Source organism: Parasteatoda tepidariorum, chromosome 1 (assembly GCF_043381705.1).
Source record: "Parasteatoda tepidariorum isolate YZ-2023 chromosome 1, CAS_Ptep_4.0, whole genome shotgun sequence".
In the NCBI taxonomy this organism is placed as follows: domain Eukaryota; kingdom Metazoa; phylum Arthropoda; class Arachnida; order Araneae; family Theridiidae; genus Parasteatoda; species Parasteatoda tepidariorum.
In genome coordinates, this window is record NC_092204.1 from 76,448,829 (window position 1) to 76,470,929 (window position 22,101).

At 30.0% G+C, this 22,101-nt stretch overlaps 3 protein-coding genes across 10 annotated transcripts in view; 1 reads left to right on the forward strand and 2 right to left on the reverse strand.

Annotated features, from left to right (window-relative positions):
• LOC107453483 (dystrophin-related protein 2) overlaps positions 1 to 22,101 on the reverse strand; it is a 276,867-nt gene that overhangs the window by 210,486 nt on the left and 44,280 nt on the right. The window lies entirely within an intron of this gene.
• Positions 1 to 22,101, reverse strand: part of LOC107453463 (single-stranded DNA-binding protein 3) — an 81,232-nt gene that overhangs the window by 23,953 nt on the left and 35,178 nt on the right. The window lies entirely within an intron of this gene.
• LOC107453476 (mitochondrial import inner membrane translocase subunit Tim29) overlaps positions 5,977 to 22,101 on the forward strand; it is a 61,989-nt gene continuing 45,864 nt past the window's right edge. Inside the window, exon 1 of the mRNA XM_071182777.1 lies at positions 5,977 to 7,225. The gene's annotated coding sequence lies outside the window, so the exon portion shown is untranslated. The remainder of the gene's footprint in view (positions 7,226 to 22,101) is intronic.

Genomic DNA, 22,101 nt, shown 5'->3' on the forward strand with positions numbered 1-22,101 from the left:
TTTCAAAAATTTCTTTGCAATATTTGAAAGTTCATGTCTTACTCTAGGTTTGTCAAAACTAGCTTTTTCTAAACTTTAGTAAAACAGATGAAAATTTTCTTTTGCAGTAATTCTCGTTTTTATAATCACGCAATTCATTGCGATGCTATTGCTTGAAAAGCAAAACAAAAATAAACATTAATAAAATTCAAACCGGAAAATAATTTAATAATTAAAATATGCCTCCAATTTTATGACCCATTAATTTCAGTTTTTTTAAAATTATTATTTTTCGAACTTTTAAGTAACGGCTTTCGCAACAGCTAGATACTCGCTTTTATTTAAAATATACATTTCTATACATAAGCCCAATCGTTGTGCACAATTCGTAAACGTGAAAAATCATGCTTAACTTTTGGACACCAGTAGTGTAATTCAGACTACGCGTTTAAAATTTTATAGAAATTCAATTTTTCAATTTAACGGTGTTTCTGTTATTACAAGCTTAATTCACCGCCTTTCAGATTTTTACGAGCGTGGTTTGAAATACAGATCACGTTATAATGACTGAAGTGTGTGCTATTTTACTTCTAACAGCTAGAAAAGTAGCCACTTTTATTTCGAGCTATACAAAGTAACTTAAAAAACAGTCGAGCGTGATAAAGCCCAGAAACAAGATTAAACAAATAACAAGGTAGGAAATGGAAAAATATATTCCCATCACTGTGTCTCCTTATTTGAATACTAATTTTTAACTTGTTACTAAGGAAACGATAGAGTAGAAAAACAGAAATTCGTATTTATTATTCTAAAACATTAAGCGCAAAGAAAATATTTATTTAGGAGTACTTTTTTTAAAAAATAGTTTTAATTTTTAATTTAATGACAATTAAAAACTTTTGATTAATACAGAATGCACTTGTCTAAGGGGCTGTTTAAATATTACATAAGCACATAACGGGGAGAAGGGTCTGTTATTTGCTTATTTTTGCTAATAAGGGTGAGGAGATGTATTAGCGATGTCTACGCAAGACATTAAAAACGCCTTATTTTCAATTTTGCGAAAGAGAGTTAGAGAATTGTTATATCAAAGTGTTCAAACACAAAAGATTCCTAAAGAATATTCTAATCAAAATTTTATAGAATGAATGAAAACGTAAATTTTATTTCGTGTAGAAGTAGCATGGTATATTTCAATTTAATCCTAAAATTAGATTACTGCAATAAATGTTAAAGCGAAAAACAAGAGGGGTATATTGCGGGTTATTTAAGTGGTCTGTGATTTGCTCATTTTTGCCGATAAAAGAGGATCCAAAAATTAAAAAAGTTTAAAAAAAAAATCGTTTTTATTAACGATTAACTAGCTTTTATTCTGTGAAGGCGGAATCCTGCATTTGAAATTTCGATACTTTCTGACAACTGGAGCTTAGTTCCTAATGATAATGTAAGTTTCAATCGTTTCCTGATCTCTACAAGCAAAATTTATAATAGCTAATTTAAACTTAAACGATTTTCCAACAAACTACTATGCTTAAACTTCAGCTGGAGCTGTGTGCTAGATGACAAAGCAATTCTCATTTCTTGACAACTACAAACAAAATTTATCGCCAATCAAAATTTCCATAGCAATCCAACTAACAAGAAAATCTGAATTAAAAGGCCCGTGTCTAACGATATTACCAAGTTTTAATCGTTTCTTGAACTAACCTTGTCTCCTGACAAGTATAACCCATTGCTAAAGGAACTTAATCCTTAGTCAAAAAAGTTGACTATTTCCTAATCAGACTAGCCAGAGTGCTCCAGTAGCAACTGGAGGTCTAAACTTTAAGATACACGCTACAATCTCATTTTGACTGCTGAAAGACAATTTTTAGCAATTTCTTAGATAAATTTATTATCAAAAGTAGCATCGTACTTAGCTTACGAGTTGGGCAAACACTCACAAGCAATTTTCTTTATTTATATAAACAGTAGGGGGCTAAATCCCCTGTCACCAACCCCGATGATTACTTAGCAATAATTGCTGTTTTTTTGGCATAAAACATTTGAAATTATTCAACTAAAAATATATGTTTCAAAAAGAATACTTGGGCCTCCACGTCTAAATATTTCCCTTATACTATTAAGTAAACATAAATTATTTTTCTAAGTAATCATTTTTTGAAAAAACAAAAAAAACAAAAAAAAAAAACAAGTATATTGTTATAACAAACGGACGAATGCATTTGAAATACAATTTTTGCATTTATCACTCTGTGCATGAAAAGCTGAATCTAAATCATTTAACGAATCTCTAACCGTAATTCATAATAAATTAAAATGTAATTTGAACCAAAAAATAATTGTAAAATGGTTAATAAGATCAGACACTGATATAACTTTTTCTTAATATGTAACGTAGAATTACATCATTCTAATAATAATAATGATATAAACAGTCTTCATAAACTCTTAATCTAGAAACCAAATAAAATCGAAAACGTAATAATAACAGTACAGGTAATTTTAACCTTTAAATTAGGGAAGCAAAAATATTTATACGAAAACGATAACTTATATCAATTTTATGCTGAAGACAACCAAACCATTTTGAAAATTAATATGGGAAAACTGGATCCTACCATGTGATTTTCCAGCCAATAAAAATGTATTGGCAACAATGGAAAACTGCGACACCATCATTATATTTTTATACATAGTAAGAAACAGAAGAAAAAAAAAACTAAAATGAAGAAAATAATAAAATGAATCAAAAATTTAACTACTACACTTTTTTAAGTGGATTAAATGGAAAATTTTATTTTTGCCAGACGTAAAACGAAAATCGTAGATCCTCATTGCGTCTTTAAGTTTGCTAGCAAGTGATGTATCATACGTTTCTCGTTTCTACTTTCGATCAAAATTATACTATTTTTAATTTATTAAACTTTGTTTTTAAAGTTTAAATATTATACCATATTTTCCGAAAAATAATATTTTTTACATTAGATTAAAAAAATAGAGTGAGCATACATGCGACTTTTTTCGCTTTGTGTTTAAAGTTACCTTCTCTATTAGGAAGGAATTAAAGGATGTCCTATTCTTGAGATAAAAACACTTACGTAAGTAAATAATCGGAATGTTTTATTTGAAATTTACAACGAGAATAAAACATTGTATTGTCTAAAGCTTGATATATTAGTGTAAAATGCGTAATTTGCAGCATTAGTTAATAAACAGCCCCACAATTTCTTTGAAGAAAGCGGGTACTAGAATACATCTTCTAACTCCATAATATAATAAACATATTTCCAGCCAGTACAATATTTTGTTCATTTTTTTTAAGAAGGAACTTGATTTATAGTCATCTTAAAAGGTTAATAACGATCACTGAAATGGATGGGTTTTAAGTACCAAAAATAAATAAACATTAAAATATTGTTCGTCAACATGCAGTTAAGGAGAGATTTCAATAAAATAAAAGAAAAATAACTCAACACCGCTAAAATTACTTTTCAAAGCCATAAAACTAGTACAGCGTTTTTAATTTAAAAATGCAAAACGTATACATTATAAAACGATAGATTAACAAAATATTCACATAATCTACATCTCAGCACCATTTATCAAGTTAATTACTCAACTCACGTATTAGGTCGTTCTATAACATTTTCAATATTTATAAAAGAAAAAAAAATCCCTTTGGGTCAGAATAAATTACCCATGATCGCAGCCAAGAAAAGCGCCAGAAATGTAAAACGACGCACAACTTTTGCAACACCACCTCCAGTGGTGCGCAAAAATCATAGCGCACTTGTCCTGCTGCGGCAGAACTTTTGAAAGCTAAATACACACCTCATATAATTAAATAACAACTCTCAGCCCTTTCCTTCCTGGCGTTTAGGGAAAATAACCCTGACAGCACTTTACATCTCTTGGCGATGAGGGAAAACATCATTAATCTCAGGAGGTGGGAAATTCGAGATGCCTTTCCGCTTTCAGAAACAAATTCTCGAGGCCCGTAATTATTCGCAATCTCTCCCCCATCCCCCCCCCGAACACCCCAAAGTGTCCATTAATGGAATGAGACAACCTGGTACAATAACAGCCTCCTTATTTCCGAATTTTAAAACCTAGCAGTAAAGGATGACGAAACCACTCTGTCAATTAATGGATGGAATGAGATATGGAACAGTGCTTCGTGGTATGATGGTGTATCAAATAAAATGCGCAAAGAACAGCCTATTCTCCAGTGATTGGAATTATTAAATGGAAGCTTTATGCTGCACAATAAACACAGCTTGCTTTTGTCTCAACAAATAAACAGAGAGATCTTATTCCTTGAAATTGAGTAAAGATCATTAAAGCAGTATAAAACATAGCTTTAAAAAAGATTTTCTAATGATTTTTTGGAGGAAAGAAGCAAACTAAAACCGAGCTCATTAAAAAAAACGTTACCGCTCTTTTTGAAATCGGCCAATTTTACCGTAGCGAGTTTCGTCTAATTGTTTTAAATCCGAGCTAAGGAGTCGGTTATTGATATATTTCCTTTTTCTGATAGTCTGACCTTGATTTATGTTCCATTAAAACTTTCATCGAATTCTAATAAATAATATCATTACTAAGTTCCAAATTATAAAATTCTATTTTTTCCCATGCACAATTAAAATTAAAGGCATTTTATTTAATATGGCTTTTTATTTATAACACAGCAAATTTTGTAATTAATTTAATAAATTAATTTTGTGATAAAATTTTTATAATAATCCGTAATATTTAATACTTTTCAAAACAATTTTCGCAAGTTCAAATATTTTTTTTCTTTTGACTTTTTATAACTAATGAGGAGTTAAGCACTTTTCTTCAACTCTGATCCCTAATTTTAATCGAGCTCTTACATGAAAAGATTCTAATTGTTTCTAAATTAAAAAAATACAGAATAAATAAAGTTATTTTTTTAAAAATAGCCTTTTCTTTTGCGTTAATTTTGATGAAAGTGAATAAAAAAAATCAATATAATATTTAGACCTATAATTTTTTCCTTTATCACATTTCTTATTTCTCAGCAAAATTTCTACATCACTGTCTATATCTTTTATGTATTAAGTTGTTTTTATGTACTTTGTAGTCGTATACAAGTTATTTGAGATCTAAACGAACATTTAAAATGAATTTCCTGAACGTTTATTAGACTAATACCCCAGAAATACATCGAAACAACTATATTTTACTGTTTTTAAAAAATGAGCAATTCTTTTAGAAACAAAGTCACAAACTAAAAGGTGTTTAAATTTAAAAAAAAAAAAAATATAAACAAAGTATGTTAACGTAAATAAAAATTTGAATTACGTAAAACGGAAAAGGGGCGAAAATAAAGCGGTATTAAAAATGAACGTCGTAATAGTGATAAAAAAAAAAGTTACGCAAGTTTACCCCGTCTCATTTTTAAGAATACTTTCATGAAAACGGATTTTCATTTTTATTTTCCAGGCACCCAACTCCGGCGCACTCATAAAAAATGTTATTTTTCATTTGAAGTTATAGCTCATCACATACTTCAGAGTCTGTCAGGAAAGGGGAAAAAAAGGTAAAAATAAAAACCTACATAAAAATAGATCATCGATGTATTTATGCGGCTCACGGACACACGAAATGCGAACTATAAATCAACTAGAAAAAATGCACAAAGTGAAAGAGGGGAAAAATAAAGGTTTCTCTTCATTTTTCACGGCGCTTACACGCGCGCATAACAAACACCAGAGAAAAGTATAAAAATATTTTTTCTTTATCCCTGGTTTCGCATTTCACTGTCACACCGCCGAAGAGAATACACTGTTATTATTCCTGAGCACTCCGACACTAGCGCCATCTCTATCTGGCCACCGCAGAAATTTTGGACGTTTTCTCCCTCAAGTTGTTGACAGATTCTACTTGGACTTCGATCCTTGTAGTTGCAATCCGCGAGATAAGAGGATTCATCTTATCATAGCAACTATTTTTGTCTCATGGATTTAAACCAGAACGGTTTTCGTTCAATGGTAGTAAATAACGATTTAAAATCTCCAACTAATTTCATGCATTAGGTTTTTTAAATGAATTAAAAATTTAACATTTAAATTATAGAAGAGAAATCGCGATATCCAAGAAATCGCGTGGATTTGTTATCAGATAAGGAGATGATAACATTATCAAGATAGATTAAATTTAAAAGGACCTATCTCTTGGAAAAGTAGGATTAACTGGATATTCCGCAGATCAAGAGCGAAATTGCAACCTGTTAGCGAAGACGATTGTAGGAGCGAAAGTTGGAATTTCTGGAGAGAAAGTTAAAATTTCGGAAAAGCTTTCAACTTTTACGTTGACGTGATTGGGCATTAAGTGTTTTAGTGAACTGAAGCAACGATTTTCATTGGTTTTTGAAGCGACAGTTATATACTTTTAGAATCGTTTGGAGTAATAAGTTAACAAACTTAACGTGGAATCTTAGTTAGATATAAATAGCTTTTCTTTAAATATAAAATAAATAATTTAGGAATTATAAAAATTAAAAGTAAATGCACAAATTTATTAATTTGCAACGGAAATATATTATTTTTAGAAAACTAATGAGATTTTTTAGAGACAGATTTTTTTCCGAAAAAATGCTTATGAAGGAATATAACCAAGATGAATTGGAATAAGTTTGAAGCAATTTGGTGCGGAAACGGAAGTTCTAGAGCTAATCTGGAAATATTTTATTTGCAGCTAATTTAGATAAATTAGTGCAAAAATACCAGTTTCGATGCACTTAGTGAGATTTTTTTTAAAAAACTTTGTTTAATAGACATTTTTTTAAAGCGAAAAAAGACGCCCTTTATATAGAATTCTTTATTTAGGTATTAAATCTTACGGATGTTTGCGCACCATCTGATTGGTTTTTTGAATTGACGTCAATTCAAGTATTCTTGAGCAATAAATGCAATTTGGCTGAAATCCATGCATATAAGCAGCTGTTTCAACCGAAGCTGGAGTATATGGCCATATAAAAAAAGCAGCATAAAAGTAAGCATTAAAAAGCTAATTTCCTTTTGAGTTGGCAGTGGGGACAACTGAGAGGAAGAAATGTTCGATTGTGTTTGTTTCCGAAGTACTGTTTCGTGAGTGTTAGAAAAAAAAATTAACGCACGTGACTGGAGATCATTGTCAGTGCCTTTCGTGGATAAACCGAATACTAACGGATTACTTGGTTTCCGGTGTGGTTCCAGCGCTGTTGGAATTCTCAATTTAGGTAAGTCCCTATGTTATTTTATAAAAAAAATTTAACATTTCTGATATGCTTTTATTACTTTCGGTGTTTTTTAAAATTTGGATTTGCAATTTGGAATAAATGTGAATTAAGAGTACCCACAAATAATAATAATAAAAAAAAACCTTGAATTATAACTTGTGTTATGTAGTCGATTAGCGTAGATATTTTTATGATGAAATATTTTTGATAGTACAACATTTTTTAATACATGGCATTCTCTCTCTTCGCACTTATCTGTTTGCTTTAAAATGAGTTCGAAAATTATAATAACATTTTTATATGAATTTAAAAAAATAATAAATAATGAGGTTAAAAAATTAATGGTATATATATTTTCTGATGGTAAATATATACTAGAATATTTTTTTATAGAACTTGGTATTATTTTTTTCTTCCTTGGAAAAAATTGTAAGAGCTTTTCCCCAATTTTTCCAGGTTGATAAAATTACCTAACTGTCCCCCTTATGTAGCCACTCTGAAATTATATACAAAAGTGAAAATGGGAGAGTTTAAGTTTTACACTGGCAAGGAAGTTATGTATTTTTTAAACAATAGTTTTCATTTCATCGTTAAAAGGTGTAAAATGAAAGTGAATATTATTTTTTTGCACGAGAAAACCCCATTTTGTATTTTTTGTGCATGAATTTTATTTTTTTCGATCAACCATTGACGTTAATTCTGAATGGAAAAGTAAAGAATTGAAGGAATGGGCGTTTTTTTGAAGAATTGGCGAGAATAATGCCAAATTATGTATTCTATTATATCATGTTTTAAAGATATGACCTTCCAATTTTTTGACCCTGGTAGTAGTGATTGTTACGGAATCATTAGTTATTTATTTGAACAATAAGTTTAATTTTTTTTTGTAAGTGCCACTACTAACCAATTTTTTAAATTTTTTTTTTTTTTACTGCCACTACTAACTAATGTCCATAGTGCCAAGTGTAACAGTGTATTGTCCAGAAACTTGCGTATTTTAATTTATAAGAATTACATGCTAGTAATTATAGTTTATGCGAGTTATTGATAACTATAAAATCAAATAAAACATTTTAAGATTTAAATAAAAAGACATTAATGATAAAATCGATGTCATTAAAAATTATTAGCATGACATATGCTTGTACTGAAGAAAAAAAATAATAAAACATTCAGAGAGCAATTTTTTTTTCAATAAAAGAAAACATCCATTTTTATTTAGAAATATTAAAAGTAAATTGTTTATTATCATTGAGTCAGATACAGAAACCAGCTGATTTTTGTTATTGCGTCAATCTTATATTAAATTCAAACTCAATTGATAATATTTTTTATACATTTTTAATTAAAATGTATAAAAATGTTTATTGAAAATATAAATTATAGAATCAGCAACAAAAATTATGCGTAATTTATTTAACCATTTATTAAGCGCGGAATGGAAAGGAAGAAAAGTTGTTAAACATGATTATTTTTTTTTAAAGGAAGTAAGTTTCACGTAGCGTAGACGGAAGTCAAACTTTTTCAAGACTGCTGTACTAAGTGCTAAGCCCACTTCCTTGAAACTTAGTTTCAAGTATTAAGTAATTGTTTTTTTTCTAGTCAAAAATTTTTTTAAAATTATTTTCTATATTTTTATTTCATTATTAAATTCATTTTACTATCTGCACAAGATTATAATTTTACCACTATTATTAATATTCTTAATATATTAGTTTTCCTTCTTTTCAGTATCATACGAACAACTTGGCATTTATTAACTTGGCGTTTAAAACTGGCTTGAATATCCCAGTATTTCTAAAATAGTATAGATAGTAAATGCTTCTAAAATTATAATTTCATTCATATGTAAAATAACAGGAAAACTACAATTTCAAAACAAATCTTTAATATTAGAATTTTTTTATTTTATAACATGCATTATTTACTGACCATCCCCCACTGAAATAGAAGGATAAAAATGATCAGTTTTTATTTTTAGCTACACTTAAACTAAGTACAGCGAATGTTTAAAGTAAAAGGGAAAATCTGGATCTTATCATAATTATATTTGTTTTCAATCATTAAACTACGAATTTCTTTCTTTTCCCTCTCTCCCAATATCAATTTATTTTGGATTTCATCTATATTTAAATAATAATATACACAAGGGATTCGTTATTAAACAGAAATAGAATTAAAAGTTTCTCTAATTTAAGTTTACTAAGTCTGATTTAATATTTTTGAAGTGCTTTGGACTAAAATTAATAAGTTGGGAACTCGAAATAATTTTTTTAAACTAATTAAAATAATTGTATCAGATAAAATTTATATCAAAGTTAAAAAAAAAAAAAAAAATAGCTCAAACCTAATATTTATACTTTACTTGTTTGCTTCAAACGGAAAAAAAAATTCTAATAACTAACGAATCACGATTTTCTTTCTTTTTTTTATTTTCAAATTTAAGTTGTTTCTAATACAAAAAAATTCGTACACGAGAAGAAGAATTCAGTATAAAACCAGTAAACGCTGATGAAAACCAGGGCAATAAATCATACGAAAAAACAGCTTTTCGCTTACTAAAAGAGATAAATTATGAAAGCATTGGTATATAAATACATTTTTTTTGAAAAAAATAAAAAATAATCGTAGCTAGCAGCAGTCTTAATAAAAATTAAATTCTATTTCGTAAAAAGAACCCAGCAGGTCGGAAAAATAAATAAATAAAATGCAGGTGCTGTTTAAGGCTGAAATGAAAAATGGATTGCGTTCCGACTGTCCAAGGCCGGAGTTATAAAGTAGATTTTCAGAGATGTCACAAAAGCCAGCCTTCTAGTGAAACTCGGGATTAATCGTCACTTGTTAGCTTCGTTCACTCATATTGATTTTAAAATTTTACCCGCCATGGCCAGAAGGATAATATTTCGCAGAATATTTTAAATGGGATGAAATTTTCGCTTTCAGAATGACATGTCAGATAAATTGGGGCTTCATATGATGCGTCATGACGCACTGAAGTTTTGAATTATGATACAAGAGATAGGATAGCGAATATCTCTCTCTCCACAAGAAAAATAGTTTTAAGGTTTTCAAAAAGATCTGAAATGTTTGGTTTAACTCACGAGCAATGTGTATCATAGGACAATTTTAAATATTTATACCTGAAACAAGTTGAAAAATGCAAAAACGGGGTGTGTCTCATTCCAGAACAATAGCACACCTGTCAATTCAATTACTGTTTCGACAATTTTATTTTCAAAGAGAAAATTCCTTTTTCATTTAGGCGTGTCAACGCAATTGCATTTATTTCTAAAAACAGTTTTTGGTCATGCATTTTATAAAAACAGAATAATTTTTTAGCGAAATGTTTATATAAACATTAATAATAGCAGCAGAATAATTTCTTTGCCAGTAGACTTATGAAATTTTACTTTGTTTCAAATAAATTATTTCGTAATTTAAATTGCTATGTAAGATCCTCCGATTACGAAATAAATTAATCTGACAAGTATTCAATTGTTACCTTCTTAATATAAAAAAATTTGTATATATTACGAACAAGATGTTTATTATAAAAGTTTAAAAACGAAAACTATATGCAAGCTGTGGTGAAAAAAAAAAAAATTCATTTTCAGATTTTCCAATTTCTTTCCATAGTTTTGTTTTTTAAATTTCGATAAAATTTGGACAGGCAGTAACATTTTTTAAGCAGTGACCCAAATATTGCTTAAAATATTATTCACTAAGGGCGCTCAGCTGTGATTGGGAAAAACTGGGGCTCAATCCGCAGTTTTTTTAAGCCTAACATTATACATTTCATTAAGTTTTAATAGCATTTTGATTTTACTTCACTGTTGGATATGGAAGCCTTAAAAAAAAATAAAAATTATAACCTTTGTATTCCATATGGAGTCATAGGTTTAAGCGCTGTAAAAAGTTAACAGTGGAATAAATGCAAACTCAAGCCTTATTTAAGAATATACAGTCATTCTTTGACTATAAGGTCAAGAAATTACCATGGGGAATTACGCTTCTTGTTAATCAATTTTATTAAAAAATGGTTGTCAACTGCACGTGCTAGAGGTACATAAGGATACGAAGACGCCATTCTATGGGAGAAGCTTTTTGTCGCCGATTCTCTTTAGTACAGAAAAAGTTAGCTCCAACAAACCTATAGTAAGCCATGAAGTTTCAAATGCTGAAAAAAATTTTTTTAAAATAATGAAAATCTATGAAGTTATTTAAACAACAGTGTGTCAAGTTACATTTTTTTTTCCTTTTTAAAAATCAAGTGTAATAGTTTTCCCTTTATCTAGAACTTAAAACGAAAAGCACCCTTTTAATTCCTACACCATTTTGTAACGGGCGCAAAATTAGTCCCCGGTTGCTGTAAACCCTAGCTACGCATCTGCTGCTCGCGCATTTGTAAACAGTACATCAAGATGCATTAAGAGCTATAGAAAAAAAAAAAATAATGCATAAAACTTTTCATATTCAACTATTGTCTTATTGCATTGTCAAATTTTATATTAACTATCATTAAACATATTGTATAACTATTTCACTAAGTACCGTGAAGTAGATCACAGAATATATTCAGACTGACTTCGTCTTTTCTTATCTTATTCTCAAGTTATTTCTATTATTAACCATTAAATGTAAAAATTAAGTTGATGAAGGTAGGACAATTATAATGGTCGCGCAATATATGTAAGAGAAGGGTTTTCAGCTCCTATGGTTGGCTGCAGCATTTATATGCTACGTCCTGGAAACGAGTCTTTGGGACACCTCTTATTAGGGAGGCCTTTCATGTGACATTGAAGTTACCGAAAGGGAGCCAATTAGAAATGATACCGATGTCGATGCACTTTACATTTGAGGCAGCGTTGCTACATGCTGTGAATACAGACTCAGCCGTGTTAATTCACTTGGAAAAGCATTAAGGCAAACAAGCTGTCTAAATGCACGATCCTCATTAATCTAAATGTGTCCATCCGGCGATGTTTCTCGTTCCGCATTCTTGCGACAGAAGAGAAATTTATATCTAACTGGTTTTCCTTTACTCATGCCACACTTTTAGAAGATAGATGTTTATTATTATGAACTCTTAAGCATATGTAGAAATAACGAGATCCTATATTTCATCCCTTTTTTACAATTAAAAATTTTGGTTCAAAATTATTTTTTTAAATCAAAACAAAAGGTTATATTATTTTAAGGTTTTCTAAAAGAAAATATACTGTTAACAGTTACTTATTGTTCAACATATAACTAATAAAAATTTCATTTACAGTCTGAGATTTTTCAAAAGAGAAGTTTACGACTGCCATAAGAAATAAAAGATACTTTTAAAAGAAAACTGTAGGCAGTTACTGTTATTCGAAGTATAATTAAAAAAAAAAAAAACCTTAATTTTGTTAAATGCATTCTGAATTTTTTCAAAACAAAAGTTCACAACGGGCATAAGAAGTTGGAAATGTTTATAAAAGAAAGTTTTAAAATCAGATACTTTCAAAAGAAAATATATTTTACTGCTTACAGTTACTATTATTCGACATATGATTAATGAAAGCTTTAATTTCATTAAATATAATCTGAATACTTCTTAAACATAAGTTCACGACAACGATAAGAACTTGAAGATACTGGGATTAATTAGTGATTTTTTTAAAAACTAAAATATAGATTTGTTTAAATACTAGAAATCTAAATAATAAAAGCCCTGTTGGTTAGATTTATAAACTAACTTTATAATGTTAAATTTAATAAACTCATTTCAAAATAATAGTTATGCGTGCCATGCTTTTTAGTTTTCCAAACTTTTTTTTCCATAACACCATTTTCCTTTTTTGGAAAAATAAAATCAATATAAGAGGCGTTCAAATATTACCTAAGCATATTTTTGGCAATTTTGGAACCTCTCGACAGCAAAAATAAGCAAATAAAATGGTTAGCTAATTTTAGAAATATTTTCAAATGAAAGATGTAACTTGGCACGTAACAAAATTCAAGCTTTCATTCATTTTATAAAATTTTGAGTAGAATACTTTTAGGAATCTTTTGTATTATCCTATTTTGGTCAAAACGCTTGACCCCTGAAACTCCAGGAAGAAATTTATCCAACTTCCCTCCCCCGTACTTTAATTTTTAATTTGCAGTTTTTTTCAATTGCAATTCTTCTTTGCATTAAAAAAACAAACAAACGAAAATAAGGCGATTTCAATGTTCAACATATGCTTGTCAGAAAAATAAGCAAATTTTAAGCCAAATTCCTCCCTTTAAGGGCTCATGTAATATTTGAAGGGCTCTATATAAATAAAATGTAGTAATAACTTTTAAATTCGGTTTTTAATGGCAGCGACATAATTACAAAACATCTACGCTGTATAAAGATTTCGTCCAATAGAGAAAATATAAGGTATAAATGAGGTTCGTTCATTAAAGCAAACCGTAAAACACATTAAAAGTATCATTACATCTCGCTATGCTGAATAAATCTTTTCCATAACATCAATTTTGGATGCTATGTTCATTTACAGATAGAGCTTAAGTCGATTTTATACTCTTGTATATACTTATGTCTTAAATCTTGAGTGGAGGAATGTATTAGATTACGACAGGCTGCTTCCCTAAATAAATTTATACAAGCGTTTTTGAATAAGAATTATAACTTCGTAATCTGCAAATACGTTTCGAAATTTCTAAAACAAAATATCCGCAAAATATATTTTAATACGCTAATTTTTTATGTACTGACATTGAACGCGAAGCAATTTATTTTGAAACACAAACCTTTCATATTTCAATAAATAGCAGTTCAAATACGTTTTATTTAAAAATATATATATATTTATACTGTCAAAGAAAGTTTTCCCAGCGAAGAATTTCTTTTAGAAAGAAAGAACCGTTACCCGGTCGAAAAGAACACTAGATGTAACAAGTGGCCTGGAGACACTACGGTGACAGTGGCTATAAGAAATGGGAAAGGGACTTCAATCGTGAGAGGTCCCAAGAACCTAAAAAAAAAAAGTAAATAAGTTGCCATTTCTCTTAAGGTCCACGTCTATCCGAAAAAGAAAATAGCTTCTTTTTTCTCCCCAAGGCAAATGCCAAGCAGCGCACTAGGTTCAATCAGGCATGTCACACGGTATTACTCATGTTCGGACGGTCAGAGCCCAGCACTGTCATGGCTCGTATCTTACGGTACATCGGAAACGCTATTCCTTAGACTTAACATTTTTTCCTCTTCTTCTTCTTTTCCTTGGCCTGTCAGTGTGAGAGGGAAAAAATATAAATCCGAAATGACTTTTTCTTCAAAAAACTCCCAACATATTTCCGCCCGGCCACCTCTGCACAGCCCCCACATCTATCGCTTCTTCCTCTTTCTTGCCACGCTCTTTTTTAATAAAGTATATCGGACGTCTACAGGACAGCTCCAGCAGAATACGCGCTTCAAGTTTTATTTCTTGCAAGGAAAAAAAATATATATATATTTCTCCTTTAGCACAAGAGCTGAAATGCACATAAAACGAGACATATGAGAAATTTTTAAGCTTTAGCTCCGATTCCGTCTTGGTTATGTTATAAAATATAAACTGATAATAATACTCAAGTCATAGTGACAAGCTTTTCCAGGAGACGAGTTTTCAAAAAGATGGCGTTTACTTCTAATTTACTAGATCAAGATTCCCTTTTAATGATGAAAGACTAAGAGTTTCCAATTATAAGTTATGGCAAATGCAATGAACTGCAGTTATTGTATAATTGCTGGCTTTTACATACCACTGCCTGTTTTAGAGATATTGAATGAAGTAAAGTAACTTATCAAGTGAATTTCGAATTATGCTTAAATTTTTTATAATCAGTAGATTAATAGCTTCGAAACGCATCGAGTGGCTCCATAAAATTTGCAACGCAGAAATACTAAAAAAGCGTTAATAGAATGGTCATGTTCTGCGTAAACCAGAAAAATTTAAGGAAAAACATGTTTTTGATTGGAACTCTCAGGGCAATAGAAGAAGAGAAAAACCTAAAAAAATACTTGGCGCAGGACGAATGTAAGTGCATTGATAACAGTTGGAAAGACATGAAGAAATGCAAAATATATTGACACAAATAGAGTGAGATGGAGAGCTAGAATAGAAGCCTTATCCTCCAATTCAGAGTGAAGAAGAATATGTATGTTAAAAGCTTTGAAATGCAACTACTAAATAATCCTATAACTGTCTGCATGTGGCACCTATCGGTAGGCGTTATCACTAAAACTTACGAGAAATTTCTTTTTATACAAATATTTTAAAGTTATACTATTAAAGGAAAGATATATCATCACCAGTATTGCCTATAAATATGATGCAACGAGTCTGAAATATTAATAATTTCATATTTTGCCGTACAAATTTAGGTATTGTCATAATCCGTTAGAACCTGTTAAAAAGTAGATAGGTCTACAGTTAATACATAGAAATGTAGGCAGGTGGCAATTAATACATAATTACGGGATTGATCATTACCGTTATTTTAAAATTGAAAATCAATTCAATCGTTAGCATGCTTATTAAAGTATGGCTTTAGAAAGTTTTAACCAGCAAATTGTTTACCCAGTATAACTGGTATTGTTTGAGCCAACCAATGGTAAGAAAATGGAATTTTTTTCTTGAAACTCACCGAAAGAGTCAATTTTTTAAATATATTTCTTATGGAATCAAAATCAACTCAAACTTATAAATTTCATTTTATTTTCATGCTAAATCTGAAAAGGATATCACATCTACTAAACACACAATTACTGAAAAAACAAAATATTTTACTTTGATACTTAATCGCAGAATACAGCTAAGCCAAAACACAATTTTCTCTCACTGTAATTTATTATAGTTAATAAATGTAGGAACAAGAATGCTGTTATGAAGTATTTACACTTCAAAATGACTTCAAATAGAGAATTTTCTGGATTAAATTCTTTCTTTGTGTAATGTACTTTAATTTATTTGAGAATCTCCGGGGAAATATAGAAAATATTTAATATTCCTGGCAAATAAAAACATAGTTTATATACAGTGTGAACTAAATGAAAATAATTAATAATTTTTGCATATTTCTTTCCCGTTCTGTTCAATTAGTAATTGGTTCATTACCTTCAAATAATTTCAACTATTTCATTAAGTTAGATTTTTATTTGTAGCAAAATAAATATTTAAAGATCCCCGCGTTTTGCATTTTTTTTCTAGTTTTGAACTTGCTTAAATGTCATTTTACCGTTCAAGAAAATAAAAAAGCACGTTAAAAAAAAAAAAAACTTCCAAACTAATAACTATTAAAAGGTGTGTAAAAGAAAAATATTCTTTACACATTATACACATTAGGTGTATTATTAGTTTTAGTGCTAATGTTATACACATTAGCACTAAAATGATTTTTTTTAATATGTGATATTGTAAAAAGTTTGAAGTTTTCTTCTTAATTTAGCACATACATCAAATAAAGACTAGCTAAGCAATAACTACATATGTACTATTTGTTTAATCAAACCATGGATTCTTAATTAGGATTTTCTTTTCTGCTCTTTTCAGTTGCTCATGTCTCATTTTAAATTCTATTAAAAATGTATTTAACACTAATGTTCGAGTAAAATTAATATGTGTATTTCGCAAAATTTTAAATCCAGTTATTTTAGATACGCTTTGTTTTAATTTTGGCATCAGCCACGGCAATTTTGAATCTAGTATATAGTCTTTTAATTAAGCATTTACAAATATATGTGTGTTTAAATTACTCTAGACACTTTTTAATTTTAATTAAAAGTAATTAATTCTCAAAGTATTATACATAAAAAAATTATCTCTGTGTATCAATTAAAAAATATGTATGCACTTTTGCTGAAAATGTTGAAGATATCAATACTGTTCCAAAAAAGTAAACTTTTCCATTCTTAACAGAGACCTTAGTTCATGTAGCTTTTTTCAAGGATATTATTCTAATTTTAAAAATTATGACTAGATATTAAGTGTATAAAGAAAAAGAATTATTTACGCTTTAAGTTTTAGAACATTCAGACAATCGATTGACGATATTAAACACAATTCCCTTAGTAGTTATTTTTTTTACCAATAGATACAAAAAATTTCAAAAAGTTTCAGAGTTCATACATCGCTCGTCTACCCGGGTCCGAATCCCAACGAATCGCTTGTTAAAATGAATTCCGTACCTGACTTGCAACGACCACAGCGTGGACGTAAAATATCCTCAATGGTAGACAGATAATATGATAGTCTCCTTGCTGTTAGACTAACCTTAGGAGGATTTCCTCACCATGTAATGCAAATGCGGGTTAATTCCATCAAAAAGTCTCCCACGAAGGCGAATTTATCTCAAAACTTGATCTAGGAGTCTTCTGGATTGAGTTCAAAATCACAAGGCCACGGGGTTGAACATTATTAGTCGTAAACTCAGAAGTTTGATCAGCTGTTCAAAGACGTTTATAAAATAAAATTAACAGCTTCCATAGAAAGTAATGTTTCTGGAGCAAAAACATTGTAGGCAATAGTTAAACTGGGCAAAAGATTAATACTAGTTAATTTCTCATTTATCTCGATAATTATTACTAGGACAAACGATCCTCGAAGACAGGACACAAATATTTGATAATCGTCGAAAGGCTCAGTACCACAAAAACGATTCTAACAAAGGGGGGGGGGAAACCACACATCAGACACTTCTCCAAAAATCGATGGGCAAACATTACGCTGAAACGTTTCCGGTTAGAATGTTTATTCGCGTAGTAACTTTGTCTAAACGAGAGTATAATCGAATACAAAACAAACGGAATACATGACCTCCGAACATTTATGCTCCATTAGGGAATCCTTACTGCTACTACGGATCTTCGTTTGCTCGTTCAAACAGATGAGGGGACCAAATAATACCGCAGATCTACTTTGTGAGATGGCGAATCAAAAAAATAAATTGCTTTTGGTACATAATGCTCGATTTGGCAGTTGCGAAACATAACATCTGCTAAATGAGCTAATATAACCACCATAATTTAAAGGGGACCGTTTAATGCAGGGAGTTAGAATTCTCAACAGCATTTATTGAAACAACATTTTTTAAAAGCATTTTATGTTTTCATTATTATTAATTTATTTTCATTGATATAAATATACATTCAAATACACAATCGTATCACTGTTTTTATGTATATAAGGCGATTAATTGCCGAGTAAAAATTCTGGGGCTTAAAGAGGAAAGATTCTAAAATATCTATTTGGCGTGAACAATAGTGTGTTAAAAATCTAATCTATTGTATGACTTGTATAACAATTACTTCTGTGAAAATGCGGTTAAGTAAACGATTTTCTATTAAAAAGATTTAGATTGATATATAGGAAAGGACGCTTCATTTGAAAAGCTACCTTCTTCAGGGAATTACAGACTATTTAACTCAAGTACGATTAAAAAATAATGGAGTTAATTTTTTAATTTAATTTCTTAAGTTGTCTACTTTTTAGACCCCCCCCCAAAAAAAAAGACACAATGTATTCCCATAAAAAATCTCTTCTTGTTTGAGGACCATATTTGAATATTTAACTTCGATGGCTACAAAAACTAACATAAGAATTGATAGAGCTCGTTGAAAGAATTGCATTCTAAAGTGACAATTTTTTTAAGAACAAAATTGAGATATTTTGATAAAAGGTCTTACTTTAGGTTAGTTAGTACTTTGTAAACTATGTAACATCGATTTATTTTGCTATGCTATTAAATTTCGTAGAACTCAGTTACAGTTATCAGTGGAAGAAAGCTCTAAGTTCATTCGTCAAAACTTGGCCTATCATCATTTCCTATAATTATCTATAATATAATCTATAATTTCTTAAGCCAATTTATTCAAATTCACCATAAAATCATTGAGTACATCTATCTGCTTCCTTTATAATAAAACCAACTTTTTCATCAAATTTAATTCCTCCGAGCTATTAATTTAAACAATATATGCTCAAGTACCTTTTTTTTTTTAAAGAGAAATAATTACATAGAGTAGTAGGCTAAGAAAACGGAATACTCCCAGTTTAAATGAAAAAGGAATGGAAGATATAACAGGGCAAAATAAACAGATGAAGTCAGCATGAACTCTCTCTCAGAAATCGTCCTAAAACTCTAGGGCATAATTTGGAATGCATTCCTTCAAACAGCCCATCCAGGCGAAGAGATGGAAGAGAGAGAGAGCATAAGGTCCGGACATAAAGCTGAGAAAATATCCCAGAGTGTATGTGCAAGAGGCATGCCATATCAGCGAATCAGTTTTCCTGGAAAACTTTTCGTCGAAGTCATTAGATGGAGCCAGGTCCATTTCTCAAGTATCCCTAGAGCCAGATGACGGAGAATCTTTTTGAAAAAATTTAATAACGCTGCGAGACCCTCCGCTCAGCACGTCCTACGAAAGACGAACCGCGAAATGGGCTTCTTTAATGGTCTGACGAGATGGCGCGAATGGAATTTTTGATACGATCTCTCGCCCCCCGTTCACGCGGAAAGGTACTAATCGGTTAAATGTTTAATACACGCCATCCTTTCCGCCTAAATCAATTTTTATTCCCCGGGCATCATGATTTTTAAGATACTATAAATTACATTTGCAACAACGAAAGGAAGCCGTTCCCCTCCCCTACCAACAAGATAAATCTTTCTAACATTTTAAAAAATGATTCTGCGGAATATATATTAAATTTCTGAGCTTAGGTAAACACTCGAGTATGATTTAACATAAATTTTATTGAAATATTTTTAAATTGATGAACAGCTTATGAATCTAAAAAGGGATGCAACACGACTACGCATTTTTTGAAAAATTTACGTTTTAGAAAATGTTCTTGATTGAAAATTAGTTAGGCATATTTAAAATAGCTAACAAATTTATTTAGTTTTTTTTAAGAATAACTTGTTTTATTAATTTTTAAATGTCCAGATACAAGATCCTAAAAATAGAGTAAAAAGATTTTTTTTTTAAATAGTGAAATATTTATTAATGCACTATGCATATATTTTACCATTAAAATGCAATTAAGTCTTCGAAATCTTCCATGAAAACATATAAGATACTACATATTTAATAACATGCAAAAAAAAGTAAATAAATAAATTGGTTCATAACTATTTGTCATCCGAATAATTTTTTAAACCATTTCAAAAATATTGATCAAGTGATTGCTCAAGCATTTACTCCAGCTTTTTTTTTTCCCTTTTTTAATTTCATAAATCGCCATTGGTCTATTAGTGCAGCTCTAGTGTGATGTCAAAACTTTATAGAATTTCATTAGACCACTTAGTATGCAGTTGCTTTCTTGGTCTATGAATGTCAGTCTAAGATATTCAGCAATTGCCAGTTACAAGTTTAATTCTCCAGATAAGGCCAAAAGCTTTCGTTGTCTTATTTATGTTTCTAGCTTTCGACCACAATTTCAGCATCCAAATTTGAAATATAGATGGGCGCATGCATTCATATATGAGCTACTTTGAAAATATAGAGTAACTAAGGTAATGTTAGTCAAAGAATTTAAAAGAAGAACATCGAAAAGCTATTCTACCATTCCTCAAGTACTTTGCTGCTACGCTTGACTTATTTTCTACAAAAACGAACTTACAACGACAGTGGTAGCTAATAGTATTATCTTCAAATAGAACATTTTAGTCAGAACATGATATTTATGCGTTTATGTTGATATTTTTTTAGGACTTTTTTACTGCATGCCATTTTTAAAGCTCTTATCGCTTTTTTAAAACAAGTAAATGTTTGAGTAATGCCTTAATAAATTGGCCTCTTCAAAACAAATCTAATTTCTGATTTAATACTTCTTTTTATTAGCTTAGTTGTATTAGTGTTGTTTATCAAGTAATCAAACCAGCTCGGTTCAAATAATTGCTATAGGTAGCTAACATGATAACAGCAAGTTTTTATTCTTTTCCCTTATATTTCACAAATTCCCTTTCTTAGCAAGACCCGAAGAATTCGTTACAAAGCTAACACTTGTATTTCTCTGAACTGTGCTTACAATCAAAAGATATCTATGAATCAATCGAGAACCATCTCACGTAACGTAAGAATGGGCCCTTCTACAAGCAACTCCGGAGAAACTTTTCAAACCAAATATTTTGGTATAAAAAAAAAAAAAAAAAAGCGGGAAGAGCCAGATGGACGGACAGAATACCAACTACTAAACACAAGACCGAGACTCTCCCTTACTTTTCTTGCTTCCATATCATATTTTTATTGACTTCCATTGCCTTGGAACCAATCAGCGACAGACATGAACTCCATAAAAACCACTACCTGCAGAAAGAGCGAAAGTGATGTGCTAGAGAAGGAAAAAAAAAGTAACTGAAGTTTGATGGGGGAAACGGTAATGGACGTGAAACGAGATGGTCGGATATATCTGAAAAAACACTAGGGTTAGAATTTTCAGAAACTCAATTTTATTTATTTTTCTTTGCTCCTCTTTTAAAGATAAGAGTAATGCGATATAGAATGGAAACCATAATTCAGACACGCGAAATTAGTTATAAGATAAAAACGAGGTTAGAAAATTGTGAGTTTCCATTAGTTAGGGGATATGAGAGACATAAATGTGCAATTTTGTCATCGTAGGGTTACATTCCTTCATAAAAACATTGCAAAATCGATAGCAACGACATTTTCTACCTAGAATTACATATTTATTCAGGAAAAAGGCAAACGTAAGTATGTCAATTTATCTGGTTTTTTTTTATAGTACAAATTTCCATTTTGACTTAAAAGCTTACTTACTAAAAATTATTTTCATGTTTTTTTTTTTTAAACATAATATGGCACTTACATTAAATTGGACTAAATTTGAAGCGTATTTTGATCAATTTAAGTT